This window comes from Protopterus annectens, chromosome 11.part0 (assembly GCF_019279795.1).
Source record: "Protopterus annectens isolate FY-2018-M chromosome 11.part0, PAN1.0, whole genome shotgun sequence".
Classification (NCBI taxonomy): domain Eukaryota; kingdom Metazoa; phylum Chordata; order Ceratodontiformes; family Protopteridae; genus Protopterus; species Protopterus annectens.
The window spans coordinates 300,444,145-300,464,074 of NC_056745.1; the positions used below are offsets into that span (position 1 = coordinate 300,444,145).

Here is a 19,930-nt window from a genome sequence, read left to right on the forward strand (position 1 = left end):
GGATTCAAGTTGCAAGCCCTTACAACTAAACATCAGTACACAAACCGTAGCCTCTCCATTTCAGCACCCAAATTATGGGACTGCATGCTTCCTGACTTTAAAGACTTCCACTCTTAGACTATATTCGGACCATAATTTAAAACCTCTTGTAGGACGTGCACAATGTAAATGTACACTAGAAGGATGCATCACATAACCCCTCTCAAACTTTTTTTTATCATGTTTGCTCTGTAGTTCCAATAATCTTTTCCCACCTCTTGAGTACTACTACTCTGCCCTTTCTGTGTGTTCACTCCATCCATTCCTCTGTCCTATTTTTTTTTTTTTTTTATTGCATTTTTTTTTCCATCGGTGGGGGGGTATCCCAGTATCAAGGTAGAGGGGGCTGTGTCCCCTGAAACATAGGTATGCCTAGGGTTACCACCTGTCCCACTTTGCGAGGAACAGTTCCTCTTTGGGCAGTTGTGTCCTGACAAAAAAATTGTAAAAATGGCAATGTCCTGAGATTTTAGGACAGAATTATTTCCTATATTTTATGTAATAGTTGCATAAAACAGTTATTCTGTATCTAAAATACTTAAATGTTATAAGAAACAGAATAAGCAACTAAAATGCTACAAGAATAAGCTTTTATTTAGGCAAAAAATTTAAGTTCTAACTTTTGTACTGACCGTGGGTATGTGTTGGCCTGTAAAATCTGATGTTTGTACCGTCCCACTTTGGCCATTGGAAAAGGTGGCAACCGTAGGTATGCCCACGCCTTGACATGCTGCAGCAAGGGCTACCTCATTGGCTTGAGTGGAACCACCCACATTTTACAGCAAGGACTAATTCACTGCTTTGAGTGGAACTATCCACATTCCTTCCCCCAGGGCATGCTCTTGGCAGAGAGGCCTATGCCACACACCCCTGGAGCACCATGTCACCTCAGTAGTGGAACCACCACAACTCTCCCTCCCAGGCAAGTGTGCCAATGTAAGTCATGCATGCACCTCTCACTTGCCCCTCTTCAGCTTTTCCAATTTCTCAAACTGCTAATCAAGCAATCATGGGACACCTGAGTCATAGTCAAGGCTTTATCCCTGTACATCAGAGAGCTGGGGTTTCCCTCCTGCTTTCAACATTGCTATATACAGCTGTTTACCCCAGCTATACATAGCTTTTATCTATGTATATTGATTTCATTAAAACTGTCAACATTTTTTTAAGCATGTATGTTACTGTCTAACTGGCCCAGTGAGATCAGTGCGCTACCTTGGCAAACAAACTATAAAATATAATTTAACCGGGGAGGGGCACTGTCTTTTGAAAAATTCCATTCCTTTTACCTTACTTTTTTAGTGTGTGTGTGTGTGTGTGTGTGTGTGTGTGTGTGTGTGTGTGTGTGTGTGTGTAGTGTGCCATTATTTTAATGATTACTTTTTCATTTTGACTGCTGTTTTTCAGATGTAGTAATTTCATAAAATGTGTTTAGACTGTATTTTGCTTGATTTTAAAAAGCTTACATGGCCAGTTGTAGTAATGTGTAAATATCGGATAATGCTGATCTGGAGGCATTTTTATTAAGCTGTCTTATTTTTGGTTGAAATGAGGAGAGCATATTTTCAGCACTGGGATAAAAACCTATAGTTTTCCAAAACTGGATCAAGTTGTACAGAAGAGATAGAAATATTGCAGGTGACATTTAGCAGAGCAGAATGCTCTTCTTGAGTCTTCTTGATTGAGGAGGTGAGAAGGCTCTAGTTTTAGCATGCTGGACTTTGGGGTGGTTCTCGCAAGCATTTTTTTTTTTTTGTGAGGATTATACTCTTCACTTGACTGGAGTAAGCCACACTGATATACTTATCCGTTTTGTTAAGAGAGTTTTGTTATTTTGTTTTTTTCAAGTGAATGAATTTTATTCCGGGTGACTGCAGAATGACCCAACCAGTGATCATTTGCATGAAAGGAATAGAAACAACTGTAGGCATGTCTGAGGAAGTTTATAAGAGTGGTAAGTAACAGTGAGTTCCTTGCAGATCCCTATGGTGAAACCCAAGGTTAGTTGAATGAGGTTTTATAGGGCATGCTCAACAAGAACTTTTAAAGATTAACGCTGTGAATAGCTGTCAAATAAGTCAGTGCTTTTAAGACTGAAAGCTGTCTTGAAGGACCTTATCAAAGAAAAGGGTCAGCAACTTTTAACCGATTGATAAAGACGTTCATAGTCATATGTCTCTACTTCATGTTTCTGTTCATGTTGTTGGTCTGGGAAAGTAGAACAGTTGCTTGTCACATTTGGTAGTTACTATCCAAGAGAGACATTTGGATAATAGTTTTGAGGAATTTGGCAGGACTGATATATGATGAAAGCTTTTCGGGCAGTAGTTTGATAGAAAATGTAAATGTTTGCACATAAATCTGCTTTAATTCCAGAAATACCATTTTATAACATGCATGTTAGAAGTTATTCCTGTTGTGAAAAGCCACACAAAGCTGCAAGAAATATAATAGATGTGTGTGTGTGTGTGTGTGTGTGTGTGTGTGTGTGTGTGTGTGTGTGTGTGTGTGTAATAAAAAAAAAAAAAAATCTGTTTGTGTGTGTGTGTATGTGTATATATATATATATATATATATATATATATATATATATATACACACACACACACGCACATATGTATGTTTACTGTCAAAAGGGCAATTGGACTTTGTTTAACTTGCGTAAGTCCAAACACCCAATTCGACATTAAGAAACACCAAAAAAATGTTGAAACGCACAACAGTGAATGCACTATAGCATTTGCTGATGTGAATTTCAACATTTTAATGCAGATTGCAGTATAGTGGGGATTGGATAATGTACCCTTTCCCTCACTGTGGTGCGATGTCAGAGTTTGTGTGTGTGTGTATATGTATATGTATGTGTATATATATATATATATATATATATATATAAGTAGCAGGGGGTGCAGGGGGGCTTGCCCCCCCCCTGCGGAAGTGTGGAGAATGTTCGAAAGACGTCAAATTTGACATTCTCCACTTCCACGGTCGACATTTCTTACAGTTATTTTTTATTTATTTATTTGTTTATTTTTGACCAGACTACATGTGAAGTGGAAGGGATTGGAATCTGGCATAATGGTTAAGGTGCTTACCTAAAAAATACAAGGGGGTGTGGGGGAGTGCAGGGCGGCTTGCTACCCCCCCCTGCAAAAACATTCTTCACTGTGTTTTGAGGAATAGTTCAACTTGCGGAAGTGTGGAGAATGTTCGAAAGATGTCGAATTTGACATTCTCCACTTCCGTGGTCGACATTTCTTACAGTTATTTTTTATTTATTTATTTGTTTATTTTTGACCAGACTACAGGTGAAGTGGAAGGGATTGGGATCTGGCATAATGGTTAAGGTGCTTACCTGAAAGATACAAGGTATGGGGTCTAATTCTCACCATGGGAGGCATTGCTAGGCTTAAAAAAAGCCCCCTCTGGGTCGTCGGCTTAATAATCAGCTATGCACCTAAGAGAGGCACTGAATCTGTACTGAATTAACCAAAAGTTAGTTAGTCCTTTTAAATGATAAAAGAAATGACATTGAACTTACCTTTTTAGTAAATATGTAATATGTATCTAGTACTTTTATTTGAAATTTGTGTAAGATTATGCTTGTTTGCATATTTACTTTTCAAGTGGAATACCCCCCCCCCCAAGTAAAGAAATTGGTACTAAGCTTGTAGTAAATGTATCAAACAGTGACTTCATGGAGCTAAATGTTACCATTTGGGTATTTAAAGATTTGATTATTTTAAAGGTAACTAGTAATCTGTAATCTTGGTTTTGTCTGGACAGCCTGGATAGTGACAGTGTTATGATTAATCTAGGAGGAGTGTGTGTTGATCATGGAGAGCTATCATTTACCCCCTCTTACTAGAAAGCTGTGTTTGTCTGAGAAAACAAAATCAGTTTAGGTAAGTGTCACTTATTTGTGGTAAGACTGCATTGGGAAGAATTGGCTTACTCTAAGATGATTGGAAATCTGGGGATCTGTGTTTTATAATTCTGACCTGCAGCTGTACAAACTAAAGCTTACCTGCATGTGATAGGTGTTGGCATTTAACACAAGGCAGTGGAGTGTATCTATTGTGCACTGCTAAGGCAAGTTGACCCATTTATAATAATTGGTTTGCGCTGATATAGGTAACAGGCTATATGTCCATGTGCATCACATATTATTTGCTGCCTTTCATATTTATTTATTGCATTTGTTGACTGGACACAGAGTCCCCTTTTCAGCAATGGTATGGAGAGAAAAGCTCCAAATGATGCATATTGGATAATGATTTATGCATTCTGTAAAAAAAAAAAAAAAAAAAAATACAAGTGTATGCATAAGTTAGTGAATAAAGGCATGTTGTTAAAGTCTTGTATATGGTATGTAAAAGTCATTCAGTAGTATTTTGAAATGTCTGCATAGTAATGGAGACCTTACAGATAGTACAGTAAGGCTTAATTATAGATTCTTGTTTTGAGCAAAGGAAGATGATGAGGAAAAGTCAATATACAGTCATAAGTTTCAGTGGACCAGCAGCATTGTATATATATACAGACATTTGTTGCAGTGGATCAGTATCATTGTATACTGTAGTAGTAAGCAGTTTCATAATGAAGATATAAAGGTGCAGAAAAGCAGCACCCTTTTTATGCGTATTTTTTTGCGAGTCATCAGGTGGTGTGGTAGACGAAAGACTGAAGAAGGAGTAGAAGTGATTGAAACTGTGAAGGAGATGATGAAAGGGAGAAGATTCTGTTGGTGAATGTAAGAAGGATGAAGTGAGTGGAGCGGTAGTAGTCTGTTATGGCAAGTGGGTAAGAGTAGACAGAAGGGTCATGAGGGGGGAGTAGTTGAAGGGTACAAAGAAGTATGGAATTCTGGTTTAGTCTAGGGGTACTTACCAGGGTTAGTGCAGGGCAGAGTCAGAGATTTCTACAGATGTGACTTTTTAGCATCTGTTTGAGATGCTCTTTTGTTTTTAAAGAGACATATATGGTGTTCTATGCTTTGGTGACCTAGTTTGGGAATAGACTGTTATCAACTGTGTGTTGGATTTACTAACATGGAGGAGCAGACTTTGGGTTGAGTAAGTGGGTCTATTTGGCTTGTATGGCTGGATTAGAGCTGACCAAGATGGGCAGTTTGTAGATTTATAGATGAGGTTATGGATAGCTGCAAATTGGGAGTGAGATAGTTAAATGGAGTAGTTTGAGACAGTTTAGTTCTTTGAGTGCTAGGCAGTGGTGGGATTTCTCGAACACTGTTTGCTGTATATATGTATTCTGTTGGGTGCACATTTAAAGTGATGTGATGTATCAGCACAGACTGCATTAAGAATGTAAAAGCTACACATGATTAAAGTTGTCAGTATGTGACTTAATCTCTGGAAGCATTTTTAAAATTGAATTACTGTAAGCATTAGGGCATAACATAAGTTAAATTCAGTAGTCTGTGTCAGAATGTGTTGTGCTATCTATGGTACATAGGTTTGGCATGTCAGTGGCTTCACACCTTGCTTAATACTAGCAAAACTCTGTAACTGACTTACTTCAGTTGTACACTGTGTGGATAGGTCTCTATGGATCAACTCATCTTATCTACTTTGTAAATTCTAGACCCCGAATATTACATTTATCCTTTTCCCTCATTTCTTAGTTTAGATTACTGCCTCCTGTTGATTTTGGCTGGCATGTATTAACTATATAAATTACTTGCATTTCCTAGATTTAGCCTTATTCAGTAAGTTTTCATAACTGGATTTCTCATTAGTGATTTTCTGTTATAGTTCTGAGAGATATTTTAAAAGATTATGCAGTCTAGGAGACCATTAAGGAGTATAGCCCAAATTCTTAAATGCTACAGGTCATTATCTGGTTAAGGGGCTTGCTCAAGATCACAGAGCAGGCAAATGAAGACCTGAGGGAATCAAACTCCGTACCATAGGAAGTAGCTTGTTAATGGCTCATAGCCTTAATCCAGTGTGCTGCCAGCTGCTATCCTTTAAAAAAAATGTTTCCCTAAGTTATTTTAGTAGTGTAGTAAAAAGTTACACATTTTGGAATTGTTGTATAATTTTGTGTTTGTCTTTTTTTTTTGTCCTTATTTTATATTAAAAATGAACTATTTTATTTAAATTTTTGAATAATTTTATAGGTTTGATTTGTGTGGTTCTAGTTTTTTTTGCATTATCAGTATCCATATATGAGCATGAGCATATGTATGTATACATGTACAGCTGCACTAGTTTTGATTTGGCTTATTCACAGAACATCAACCAAAAATATCAATTCACAAAGCAACAACTGCAAAAGAATGAGGGAAATAGTCCTGCCACCCCCTCCCCCCCGGAACCATGTTAAAACCTGTTATGTTTTCATTGTTTTGAGTCTCAGTAGTCTTGGTCAGTGATTATGGGAATTGACAAACATCAGAGATTTATAATATGTATGCATGTACACACTTATGCACACACAATATTTGATGCTTCCCCTGCACTGACTGAATGCTCTTTTTTCATTATTTTATTTATATTGAAACATTAAACACATTCAGAGACCTTTGGGTGTAATTAGGATCCTTCCTGAGTATCGCACCAAATAAACCATTAACAAAACACTGTCCCAAATAAAACTGTGCAATAAGATCTCTACTGTACTCAGTAAGGTGTCTCCCTCTACCCATTGTTGCTACTGGCAGATCCAGGTACGTGTCTGATACGGGGTGTTGCGTGTGTCTGAGTGATGGTGTTCCCAGTAACCTGTCATCTCTTTGTAGTTTGTGTTTTCCAGAGCCTCTACAGGCATAAAGGCTATATCAGTGGAATGTGCAGAGGATGCAGTGGTCACTTTCCCTGTGTCCAGCACACACACTGTACAAGTTCATGCCCGCCATCTTTAACTGAGGTATCAGACTTTTGACTTCAGGCAGTGGCAGTTCCATAGTAGCGATACCAGATAAAGAATGTCCTTTGAACACAGAAAAGTACAACAAACTGGGTAACTAAAGCACATTACCAGATGTGTACTGCTAAATGAGATGTTGCAGTAGTAACTCGTCCACTCTGTACTGGTAATTAAAGTAATGTGAGCAGAGGGTGGTGGTGGTGCAATATACTTATACAACCTAAACAGGCAACATTAACACTAAAGAAAAGAGGTCCTGGAGGATATGCTTGTGCTGCTTAAGAGCAATAACTGTACATACCTGGGACATCTTCAGTAGATAATCTTGGTGCTGATGAACCTCTGCACCAGAATCCTGCACCATACTAGGAGACCTGTCAGAGGTGTTGGTGCCCCTTAGAAACTCACTTAACTTCTCCATCTCCCCTAGAGGTGGTTCAACAGATGGCCCTTCAATTGTCGACCTACCTTCCTTTGCCAGGTAGGCAGCCCAGTGCTGTGCATTATGAATAATTTCAGTGGCCGTAGTTCATTGCTTATCTTATGTGGTCTTGGCCACCGATCACATTTGTGTCCACCACTATGTGTTTCCAGGAGCAGTCACGTTAGGCCCATTTGGTTGCATTCAAATCAAAAAGCCATTGGGTGAGGAGGTGGAGACCCTGGATGAGCACCTCATTTTTTGTTTGTGAACCTGTTCTTTCATGTGGTTTTGTCAGCAGATCTTTCAGTGTGATGCTTTTTTAGATGGTTGCTTAAACATTGATCTATAAGTTTGGAAAATACTGGTATTAACATCATGATTGGGAGTGGCCCACATGTCCTCATTAAGCAACTCTCCTGAGCACTTTCACCATGCTCCGGGTTTGTCTGATATTCCTACATGTCTAACTAGGATGCGCATCAAATTCTAAGCCCCTAGTGCAACAGCTATATTACTGTAACTCTCCAGGACAACATCAGTGTGAACTGGCATTGTGATAAACACTTTGGCAAATGTGGTAGACTAATACAGAGTACTGCAATCTATTAGTAGTATAACCCGAGGCTGAATGATAGTCTGAGGAAGTGCAGATGGGTGTGTGTTCCTTTTAAGCTTCACAATCCTCATACGCAACAGGTACATATTCTCTTAATTACTTTTCTCAGTTCACTTTTCTAATAATCCCTTGAAGTATGCTTAAAGCTTTAAATGAAGCAAAGTAACAAAACATTTATAAAAGCTTGGTAGTTTTGTATGTTAAGCTGAAGAAGTTTGGACTTTGAGGTTTCACAAATGTTGTGTGATAATGAATTGATGAGCTCACTGATGATGCTGCTGTTTCATGGCTTCTTCTGTAGCTCAGCGAGGATCGGTCCTTTCCTTCGCACTTATTAAGCAGACAGTGACCCTACGATTCCTGTTGCAGTCTAAAGTACCTCAAGCCGGCTGAAACCCTTCTCCCCAGTGCAGCAGTCTTGTAATACAGTACCTTCCTGTCTTAGCTGCTTCAGAGGCAGGCAGTGAGTCCAGAAACTTGCTGTTGGCTAGGCTTGTTTTAAAGGAAGTAAGACCATCAGGTTGGATGCTGGTTTCAAAGTTCTCCCAACTTGATGTATTTTTGATTTTAGCTGCACCATCTGAAGATTCATGCCAAAGTTTAGACATCCTCGCACTTTGTTACAGGAAATAGCGTAAATCCCAGTTACTGTTCGGTGCCCTGACCAAGGGAAGGTGGCTTCACTTCCTTTGACTTGAATGTAGGAGCCCCAAGGCTGCCCCACCTCAATCCACCCCAAAGATGCCTGCCTTTTCTATTTGGAATTTAATTATTGGAAGTTTGCAGAATATGTGACTGGAGTAGGACTAGTCCCCAGATTACACAGCTTTAATCCTTGAGTAGGTCTCTTAAAGAAGTAGTACTTTCTTGCTATCCTAACTTTGATTAATTGATAAGGAGGATTTGGCATACATAAGTGCTGCCCCCCCACACACACACACACACACACACACATACACACTGAGTTGTGAAACTGGTGGTGAGGACTCTGTATCCTTGGACTTCCCTTCAGAGAATGCTTTTATTGGAAAGGTACTCTGTCTGACTAAAGAAACACACACACTTTTGAGGCCGTTGAATCAGATGGTACTTGGGACCTTCTGGGAAATGAGAAACCCAGGCCAGTTTTCCAGGCATTTTGAGGATCCATTTGAAAGGACATCCCTGAAGCCCCACTTACAGCCACTAACCCCCCCCCCCCCCAGGGAATTGTATAGTTTCTTTGGGGAGGGAGAGAAAATTTACATGCATGTATAAAAAAAAAAATCCTGTAACAATCCAGCAGTAGCTGCCTTTGACATTGCTTGAAGAATCAAAACTTGGACCCTGGGCAGGCAGCCTATCTAATGGTAAGAGCAGGGTAGTGGACCATTTTGGTAATTGAGCTTTGTATTACCAGACAAATGGGAAATATCAGCAGGATATTCTCAATTAAAGGATATTGAATGAGATGTAGCAGGTGAGGCCCCAAAGGCAGTGATTTTCAAGCTGCCCCAGGTGGTTTCCTTAATGGAGAAGCATCTTGCCTAGCTGTGATGCTGTAGGCATAATAAAAGTGTAGCCACAGAGTGATAGGAGGAAGCAACTTTTGAACTCCTGTTTGAACAATAAGCTATTTTGGTTCAACTTCCCTGGGGAAAAAAAAGAAAAAAGGGGGGAGGTTTGTACAATTTGTCGATTAGCTTTTTCACCCACCAATGCCCATCTAAAATGCATCAGGAATTGCACCACAAAGTGGATATTTTGCAGACAACAATCTGAGGTTGACAAGTTTAAACAAATATTTTTTGGAGGAAAAGAAAAAAGAAACTTAAAAGTGGCAAAGGCTGAAGTAGGCAGCAAGGTAGAGGAAGAAGTAAAGCACCCTTTTCTAGGGAGAAGAAAATTTGATTTTGCATGCACAACATATGGGAAGGAGGATCTTCCATTCCAAACAGAACTGATTTCTTAGAATAGAAATGGGTGAGAGAGAGATTTTGTATTATGAAGAGACAGAGCCTTTCTTCCATTCTTGGGGATGACCCCCCCCCCCAGCCCATCGAGGTGGAACTATTCTTGTTCAGTTACTGAGACAAGGAGTGAAGCTCTAGGATTGTCACTGGAAACACAGCATAGATTTACTGAGAATGAACAAATTCTTGAAGGAGACAAAAAATTAAAATGCTTGTGATTCTTCACCCTTAAAAAATACAGAAGGTGTTGGCATTCTAGACCTGTGGGATGTATTTTGAAAGTTTTGACTCTGGACTTATAGGAGGTCATTTTGCTGTGATTTTAGAGTTTACTACTTTTTACCCATTTAAAAAGTGTGCAAAGTTTTTGTTTTTTTATGGATCTCATTTTCACTGTAGACTGCCTGATCTAGATCCTGTCTTTCCACGGAAAATGTATTTTTTGTTGGAGAAGGTAACTGTTCCTCCATTTGAACTAGTGGTGTATGTAGAACTAAAGTACATGGAAGAATTTGTTTTCAGTAGTCATTACATCTGCTGAAAGGATTTTGCGAGATTGCAGGCTGCCTCCATATTTAATTCTGTATGATAAGTGTGTGTCGCTCAGAATAAAACATTTTATGCCAAACTTCTCTCAATCTACTAGTTTCTTTTTTTTTTCAATATTCTGAAGTGAATATCTTCTCCATTATATTGGTGCCTATAAGCTGCTCAGATTTCATATGAACCAAGTCTTTTTGCAGTGGTAACCAAAAGTAAATGTCATTGTCTCAAGATGGCAGAGAAGGATCTCTGCTGTTACATGAAACTCTACTAGTAGGTGAGGCCTCTCATGGTTGGGGAGGTGACTTGGCCTCAGGGCCTGACTTCTGCTTTAGATCCTCAGACTCCTTCAGGCCACTTAGCTGGAGTTTCAAAAATGATCAAAACTGATAGCACTTCCTAGCAGATGCTACACCAGTGAACTGGACAGGCACTTCCTAGCAGATGCTACACCAGTGAACTGGACAGGACATACTACCATATTTGGCACTTGTATTATTGGGTCTCAAGTTCCCCATTATCAGGCTGCATATGTCTGCTGCTTCTGCCTTCATGATAATGTGTGGGGTAGAATTATGACCCAGCATTAAATGGTCACGCAGCACCGTAAAGGAGTTCAGTGTCTACCTGCTAAATGACCCCCCCCCCTCAATGTCTGCTTGTCTGTGTCTCTTCCTCCTATGGGAATCTGACCTTTTCCCCATTCTCGCTTCAGACTTGCTAGTTTGACAGACCTAAAGTTTGTTTCTGTGCTTTTTATCGTACTGGCCATTGCTAAGGCTCACTTGATGTTGGAGCTGTAGGCACTGGTGTATAGGGAAAAATGTCCCATTTTTTTCACTAGGATCAAATATCCTTTAGGAGCAGAATTCATTTTGTCATGAAAAGTGGATTCAAAAATGCTGTTTAACTACTACTTCCATCTTCAGAATTTATTTGCTAGAGTAGAAACCAGAGGACACACCATCTGTGCAATGACAGAGACCTGGTTCAAGGCTCCAGAGAGCACCCCTGCGTTACCAGGCTATAATTCATACCACACCTTTCGGCCACCTAACCTGGACCGAAACACTAAAGGTGGAGGCGTGTCTGTATTCATTAAGGATATCCACATCTACAGGCTAGTTGCTCAGCATAATGCATCCAAGATTATCCAAGTGCAACTAACACTCAGCAAGACTGCAGTCCAAATTGTAACTTGCTACAGATCCCCCACCATGCCCCATGATTCCCACTTCTCATTTCTTGATGCACTGGAAAATATTAGGGTGCAACCCAACACCCTCATAATTGGTGATTTCAACTACCCCACTATTAACTGGGAAAACTATTCATGTACCAACTCTTTTGCTCAACGATTTCTGGAATTCATAAATTCCAATGCCTTGGATCATCTTATCCACACACCCCCACCAGGTGCAGCAATATCCTAGACCTGGTTATTACCAACATGCGCGACCAGTGTTCCACACCAGAGGTCAATTCTTCATTGGTCAGATCAAACCACAAGCTAATCAGCCTAGACATCCACATCCTGCCCCCCAACTCCCATTGGGGAAACCACTGTAAAAAATTTCTCCCAAGCCAACTTCACGCTTCTTAAGACAGAAGTGGCAAACCACGATACCCATGCAGATGGACAATAGAGGTACGACTGCTGAATCCTACACAAATGCACTTTGTAAGCACTTGCACAAGTGCATGGATCGTGCTATCCCTAACAGAACCAAGGTGCTGTCCTCCAAAAAAAAAAAAAAAGGAAGGCAATCTGGTGGTCCCCTGCCATACATAAACTCTACAACAGAAGAAAGAAACTGTTGCAAAAAAAAGTAAAATCCCATGACTGGAAAAACTTCCTGGTCAGCCTCCATAAGAAGCTGAGATCCCTCCTAAAATCATCCAAAGCTAGTTATGAAAACAAAATCGCCACCACTTCTAAAGACAACCACAAAACATTCTATAGCTATGTCAAGAATCTCAATGGCAATACTCAGATCTGCTCTGAGTTACAGCACAATGGCACTAAATATACAGAACCAACTGATATTGCCAACATCCTGGCAGATAGGTTCAGTGCTAACTTTACCCCCCTCCCCCAAAGGGCCCATCTCTGTACCAGAAAAATGCAAAGTTCCTGTAATCACAGCTGCACAGGTAAAAACCACACTCTCCAAAGCCAAGAACACAGCATCCATGAGACCTGACAACATCCCAGGCTGTGTTCTACATGAACCACAGAATGAACTGGCACCCCCACCTAAGCACCATGTTCAGTCATAGCCTCACCTCAGGCTTTGTGCGCACTGAATGGCGCACAGTGGCAGTTATCCCACTCCACAAAGGGGGAGCCACCACGGACCCCTGGAACTACCTCCCCATTAGCCTAACGAGCCTGGTCTGCAAGGCCATGGAACATATCATCATGGAACTTATAAAAAAAAGACATTGGTAATCTCCAAAACTCTGGACCCCACCCAGTTCGGGATTGTAAAAGTCAGATCATGTCTCCTAAACCTGACTGACTTCTTTGAAGCAGTCACCAAAGTCGTAGACTAGGGTAAGGTGGTTCACACAGCCTATCTAGATCTCGCCAAGGCTTTTGACACCATCCCCCACTCTGGAATTTATAGATAAACTCACTAAACTAGGTATAAATCCCTATGTCACAAGATGGTTTGCCAGCTGGCTCACTGACAGAACCACACTGTGAAAGTAGCAGACTCCAAATCCGACTTCAGACCAGTGATAAGCAGAGTACCACAGGGTTCAGTCCTGGGTCCGTCCTCCTGCTGGGTATCTACTTTTCTGAAGGTCTTTGGCTAATGAAGTTTGCAGATGACTGCAAACTAGGAGCCAGAATTGAAACTCCTAAAGATGTGGGCATCCTGCAAAAGGGCCTCACTGAGACAGATGCCTGGTGTCAAAGCCATGGCCTCAAGCTCAATGCCAAAAAGTGCATTGTCCTCCCCTTTGGTAAAAACTCTATACCCATGAGCTACCACATAGGTGGTAGTCTACTTAACACCGAAAGTGTGATGAGACCTTGGGACACAGGTGGACAGTAGTCTCTCCTTTGATAATTACAGTGCCACAGTAGTCAGGAAAACCTATGTGGCACATCTCATCACAAAAGGTTTCTCATCCAGGAAAAAAGAGGTCATTGTTTCCCTCTACGCGTCACTCATTAGACCCATTATAGAGTACAATGCCCCTTTTGGTATGTACCTCACAAAGACATTTACAACAACTGGAAAGGCCGCAGAAATACCTTGCAAAGAGGATTACCGGCCTCAAACAGATGCCCTACGCAGACCATCTCAAAAAAACTCCAGCTTTACTCCATTGCATATCACCTACTTAGAAGCGATCTCTGCCTAACATACAAAGCTATGTCAGACCCAGAGCTGTTGGACATGCACCACTTATCCCAATCCATCCGAGCTACACGCTCTAGGGACCTAAACCTTGTCACCACAATTAACAAAACATGCTGGAAGGATAGATTCCTGTCCCAGAGACTTCCCATACTCTGGAACAAACTACCTATCTATATCAAAGATCCTCATTAGCACTCTTCAAGAAAAACCTTGATGATTGGATGGGAAATAGGAAATTCTCCCCGGGGATCATCTCTGTGGCTTTGCTCGACAGGGGCACAGGAAAATAATTTTCTTGGGTGGCAAAAGCCAGGGTACCTTTTTGGCTAGGCTTGTATAGGTCCTAGGGCCGATAGCCTAGTACCTTCCTATGAACCTAATTCAAGTGTTTGAGTGAATTGATTAATGATTTATGCAAATGAGAGCTTAATGCACAAGCATTTCTGAATTGCTCAGTTTTCACATCGTGCACACTAGCTAAACTTCATGGTGCCTTCCCAGTAGCATTATACATACACCCGGACACCCACAGACAGTAGTGCGCATGCACTGTTCTAGGGGATATCTGTAATTCCAGACAATGACTACTGAGAATGGAGTCTCTGTAATGCATAGTTCACTGCCACCTTATTTCAATAAGCTAAACTGCCATAGTTCATACTTGTGTTCATCCACTGTCCATGCACTACTTTGGTGTCCTTTTCTACCACCATTTATACAGTTGAGCTAACCCTGTTTTCTGACAGGTGGCACCTGCGAAAACAGGTGTGACCACAAGTTTTCAAGCAATTCTGTCTGTAATGTGTTGGAGATAATACCACAAAACCCTGAGTGAGGCAATCTAACAGAATTTTGCAAGTCTCCTGAGAGAGGGTTCTTAAGGCCCTTATTGTAAAAGGAGACCTGGAACAGCATGTCCAAAGGGCACACCATGTAATGGTGAGTAATGCCATCACCATTGCAGTGACCCGAGATTAAATCCCAACCTGATGGGCTGATGGGAGGCTGAGAAGTAGGATCACCCACCATTGGTGTACTGTGGCTTACTTCCACATACAAAGTACCACTCTTTGCTATGCGAATATATAATGCACTCCCTTCCTCCCGCTGGCTTTGCTGTCAGAGCTAGGGCCCCAGTGTCAGAGGAACATGGGGTGGTAATTAAGCTCCCAATGTGTCACATCTAATAGGAACTGCAGCTAAGCATCCTAGCCTATTCCTATCCTGGTGTTCTCTTCTCTTTTGTGTGTTTACCAGCCCCACTTATCCAGTCTACCCTATCACTACTGCATTTCTTCTGTGTGTTTGTGCCCGTTATTGTTTTCCCCCTTTCTTATCGTGTCAGCATCTCCCCTGTCAGTTTTGTCTGTCTTCTATGTTTGTGTGCCCCCACTACCTATCCTAACCCTCTTACCTTCCCTTACTGTGTTCCCCAACTTCATTTTTTCATATGTGTACATAAAATGGTAACCTGGCCTACAAAAATTATGATCTACTTTCTGCTTCCTTACCCCTTTTTGTCACCTTTCTATATTCCCATTTCCAACCTTTTATTTTGGTCAAAAATTAGATAAGCACACATGCATCATGGCCCTTTAAAGGTGTTACATAACTTCTGCTCTTTCCTGCTATGCTGCACACAGGATCACGCCGATCGTCATTGAGACACAAACACAGCTAACGAGCATTGCTATTCTTTTGAGTTCATTGCAGCCGTAACATACTACTACATGGTCTTCACACAGTCCTTGCTGCAGCAGCAAGCAGGATATTTAATGAGCTATAGTCCTTGTACGCCTTCTTCTTATTCATTCTAATGCTGCATCTTGCCTTGTTGGGCAAACAATGGGGGTGGGGGGGGTTGACCAATGTAAGGACGTTGACTCTAAATATAAACAGACCAGTCTTTACCATTGCCTCTAACAAAGACTTCTCTTTTTCCTATCACTGGAACTCCATTTCTTGAAATGTAGAACCTTTCTTCTGTAGGTGCCTTCATATGGCAGCTAAGCATCATTTACATACGCCTAGTTACCTGCAAATAATATAAAAAATCTCATCTTTATCAGTTTCCTAGTTTATGAGCTAGGCTCTTAGTACTTTTTCATTCATTTACTAGTCTTGCTTATAATCATGTGCATCTGTAGATAATTTATTCTTCCCTACTTGGCTAGAAACTTGTTCTCCAAAGCATATTTAGGGACATGAACTCTAAAGTGACTGGCTTCTATTTTTTTTTTTTTTGTCTGCAAGTGTAGCACCATGTCTACTGAAATTCAGAACTTTTCCTCTGTGGGCACATTCATATGGTATTCAAGCAGCCATTTCACAGGTCTAGTTATCTACAAATAAATGGTAAATAATATCCTCCTCTTCCTCAGTTTCCTGATCTACAATTTCTTGGTCTTTTTCTTTCAGCTGTTCCCATTAGGGGTAGCCACAGCGAATCATCTGTTTCCATTTCATCCTGTCCTCTGCATCTTGCTGTGTCACACCAACCACCTGCATGTCCTCTCTCACCACATCCATAAAGCTTATCTTAGTCCTTCCTCTCTTCGTTTTACTTGGCAGCTTCATCCTTTTCCCAATATACCCAGCATCCCTCCTCAGCACATGTCCAAACCAATGCAATCTCGCCTCTGGCTTTGTCTCCAAACCATCCAACCTGGGCTGACCCTCTACTTATTCCTAATCCTGTCTACTGTCATCACACCTAGTGCAAATCTTAATATCTTTAACTCTGCCATATCCAACTCTGACTCCTGCCTTTTTGTCAATGCCACTGTCTCCAACCCATATAAACATAGCTGATCTCATTACCCTCTTGTAGACCATCCCTTTCACTCTTATTGGTACTCTTCTGTCACAAACCACTCCTGACACTCTTCTCCACCCACTCCACCCTGCATGTACTCTCTTCTTCACCTCTCTTCTATACTTGCCATTACACTGAACTGTTAATCCTAAGTATTTAAACTCATCCACCTTCACCAACTCTACTCCCTGCATCCTCACCCATTCCTCTATCTTCCCTCTCATTCACAATCTACAATTTCTTAGTACTTTTTCATTAGTTTTCCAGTCTGTGCATGTCTTTATAAGCAAAATAAATAATTTATTCTTCCCTGCTTTGCTGGTCTTCCCTCTCACTCATCTCCTTAACTCAGTGCCTTCTAGTATGCTTACACCTTTCTACCCTTCCCTGAACCCCCTTTACATTAAAATAATTATGTAAAATGTTTGTGTTATTCAGATTTGTCTAACAAATACTTAGCTGTTGTATGAGGCTTACAATGTTACTAGCAAAAATGTGTAACCATTTCTGTCCTTTCCAGCAAGCCCTGAGTTGCCTGTTGTAGATAGTATTTTTTTCCTTCTGCTGTCATGTTAGTAGCATGATATCGAAGTGTTGATCTCACGATTATAGAAAATTGTTAAATACATAATGGCCCACTCATTTCCTGGATTATTAATAACTTTATCTGGAGTGGAAGTGAAATTCAGGTTTTCAGATTCCTGATGGTTTTAAAGCTGGTCATTCCCTTCATAAAACTGATTCCAGTGGTTATTTATAATAATATCCATTTATTTGTGTTACGATTTTGTAAAATGAAGAAGGCTAGTCATAAGGCAGTAGACGTTACTAATTTATTGCACAACAGTTGCTGTAATCATTATGTGGCCAGTAATATTTCCAAAACTGAAAGGTTATGGTTAGTTTCTATAGATGTTAATGATGCATCTGGTATCTTTAAACTGTTTTCAAATCTGTGGAGCATATTTGTTCCAATGGCTTGTCAATTGGACTTGATTTTCTATATTTGGTCTGAATTTATTTCTCTGCAAACAGGAATCACTTTTGCATGCTTATACTAGCAATATTAGGTACTGGGTACTAGTAAGAGTGGTAATAGTTTTAATAAGTTTATTTTTGGTTTATTAATTTCAAACTAGAAGCACTATAGCACAAAAGTTGTTAGCAGCTCCTAGCCTTAGTCCTCTGCACTAGCTGCCAGATACTAATAACAGTTGCAATAATACAGATTTGATAAAACAACATTTAAAATGTTTCTTGATACTTTTATTGGTTTAGTACAGAATCTGAACATGTAATTAAAACAAAGTTTTGATATATTTTATCAAATATTAATGTGGGACAATGTGTGGGTAGCCTAATTCTTTTGGCTGCCAAAAAAGCATTTACTAGAAAGTGGAAATCAAAGTCTACACCAACTGTATTTGAAGTGTTGAATATTATCAAAGAGATAAAAGAACTTAGAGGGATCTTTTGAAAAGGGAAGGAGCAAACTACATAGAAGTAAACAGAAACCATGGCAGCAATATATGCATAATGATGTTCAGGAGAAGGAGTGAGGTTTAAGGGAAGGCAAGAATTCAACATTTTTTTTGTAATGTTGGACTGATGATATGTATATTGTATTTAAATGGAAAAATGTTAGAATGTTTTCTGTTAATGTGTGTTTACCTGTGTCTTAAGTGATAATTTAATAAAGATGTTTAAACCAATGTGTGGGTAGCCTACCTGATTTTTTTGTATCCGGATAAAGATGTAGCAAAGAGATTTTGAATAGATAATAAAAACAGGAAATAGTAGTAGTAGTAGTAGTAGTAGTAGTAGTAGTAGTAGTAGTAGTAGTAGTAGTAGTAGTAGTAGTGGTGGATGTTGTGGTGTCTTTAACTGAGATGCATGTAGTACTTGAACTTTGTCAATGTCACTGTCTGTGCATTCAGACAGAAATTGAAATTGTTGTAAATATCAGTATGGAAACTGTAAACCTTTTGTGGCCTTGTGTACATAAAAGATTTGATGCACGCTTTTGTATTATCTTATGATCTTTTTTACTATGGCCACCTGTTAAGGATCCTGCTCCTCCATGGGATTTCACAGTACTTCAAGCTCTGACACAGTCCCCCTTTGAACTATCTGCCAAGGTGGACTTCAGCTTTTGACTTGGAAAACCATTTTTTCTGGTTCTTATTACATTGATCAGATGAGTATCAGAATTTTAGGGTATCTTCCCAGCCACCATATGTGGTCTTCTATAAGTATAGGGTGTCCCTCCATATTAATTCTTCCTTTCTACCCTCTGTTTTCTTTGGTAGTGCAGCATTTGGCTCCCCTGTACTTTGTCATATCCTTCCTTCCCTGAGGAGCTCCCAGGGTTTTCTCTAGCTGGGGACACTGCCCTATAGGTTGAGGAGCAGACCGACAACATCGGATACATCATTATGGTGAGTGCATAACTTTTTTTGTGTCTGTGTCTCTAACCTTCCTCAACCTCGCACCCTCTAGCCACTTTCTCATCTGGCAGATTTACATCTGGACTCGTAGTATGTCCTGAGGAGCATTGTCCTGCCTGCTTTTCTAATGACCTTCAGCCATTCTCTTCCTTGCCTTCTAGTCTGCTAGAATCTGATTTGTAAATCGACTGTCTTGTTACTGACTGGTGGTGGTACAGGATAATAGGATTTTGGACTGTATGCTGAACAGCACAGAGTCTGTGGAAACCTAAAATACTTGTCGGTCCTGGCTTTCTCTATATTTCATTAATTCTAAGTTCACTGAAGCTTCAACTGGATAAAGCAAATAAGTCCAAGATTCAGTTCAATAAAATCTACAAAAAAACTTTTTTGTAGTAAGGAAAACCTGCTCCCCATGTGGTGCACATTGCAGGCTCCCCTTTACTTGATTCCATGGTCCCAGAACTTTAGATGAAGATTATATATATATATATATATATATATATATATATATATATGCACACACACGCAAATAGAAACTGGTCAGTTAGGAAGAGTGATTGAAAAGTCCAGCATCAAATACCACACCCTTTACACTCGACTAGGTGTAAGGTAACGATGGTCCTCTAGAAGTTTCCTATTATGCCATAATGGAATATTGTGTTAATTCTGTAGGCTAATGCCAGCAGTGTGTGTTGCAGATCTTTTTTTTTGTTTTTTGCTTTGGAAAGACAAATTACTTTCATCTCCTCATCAGCTGTTATTTCATTGGTGAGGTGAATAAGCTGTTTCCTTACCTTTATCCTCAAGTCGCCTCCTTTACAAT

The 19,930-nt window shown here is 40.1% G+C and overlaps 1 protein-coding gene across 1 annotated transcript in view; it reads left to right on the forward strand.

Moving 5' to 3' along the window:
• RECQL (RecQ like helicase) overlaps positions 1-19,930 on the forward strand; it is a 608,801-nt gene that overhangs the window by 604 nt on the left and 588,267 nt on the right. The gene's annotated exons all lie outside the window — the stretch shown is intronic.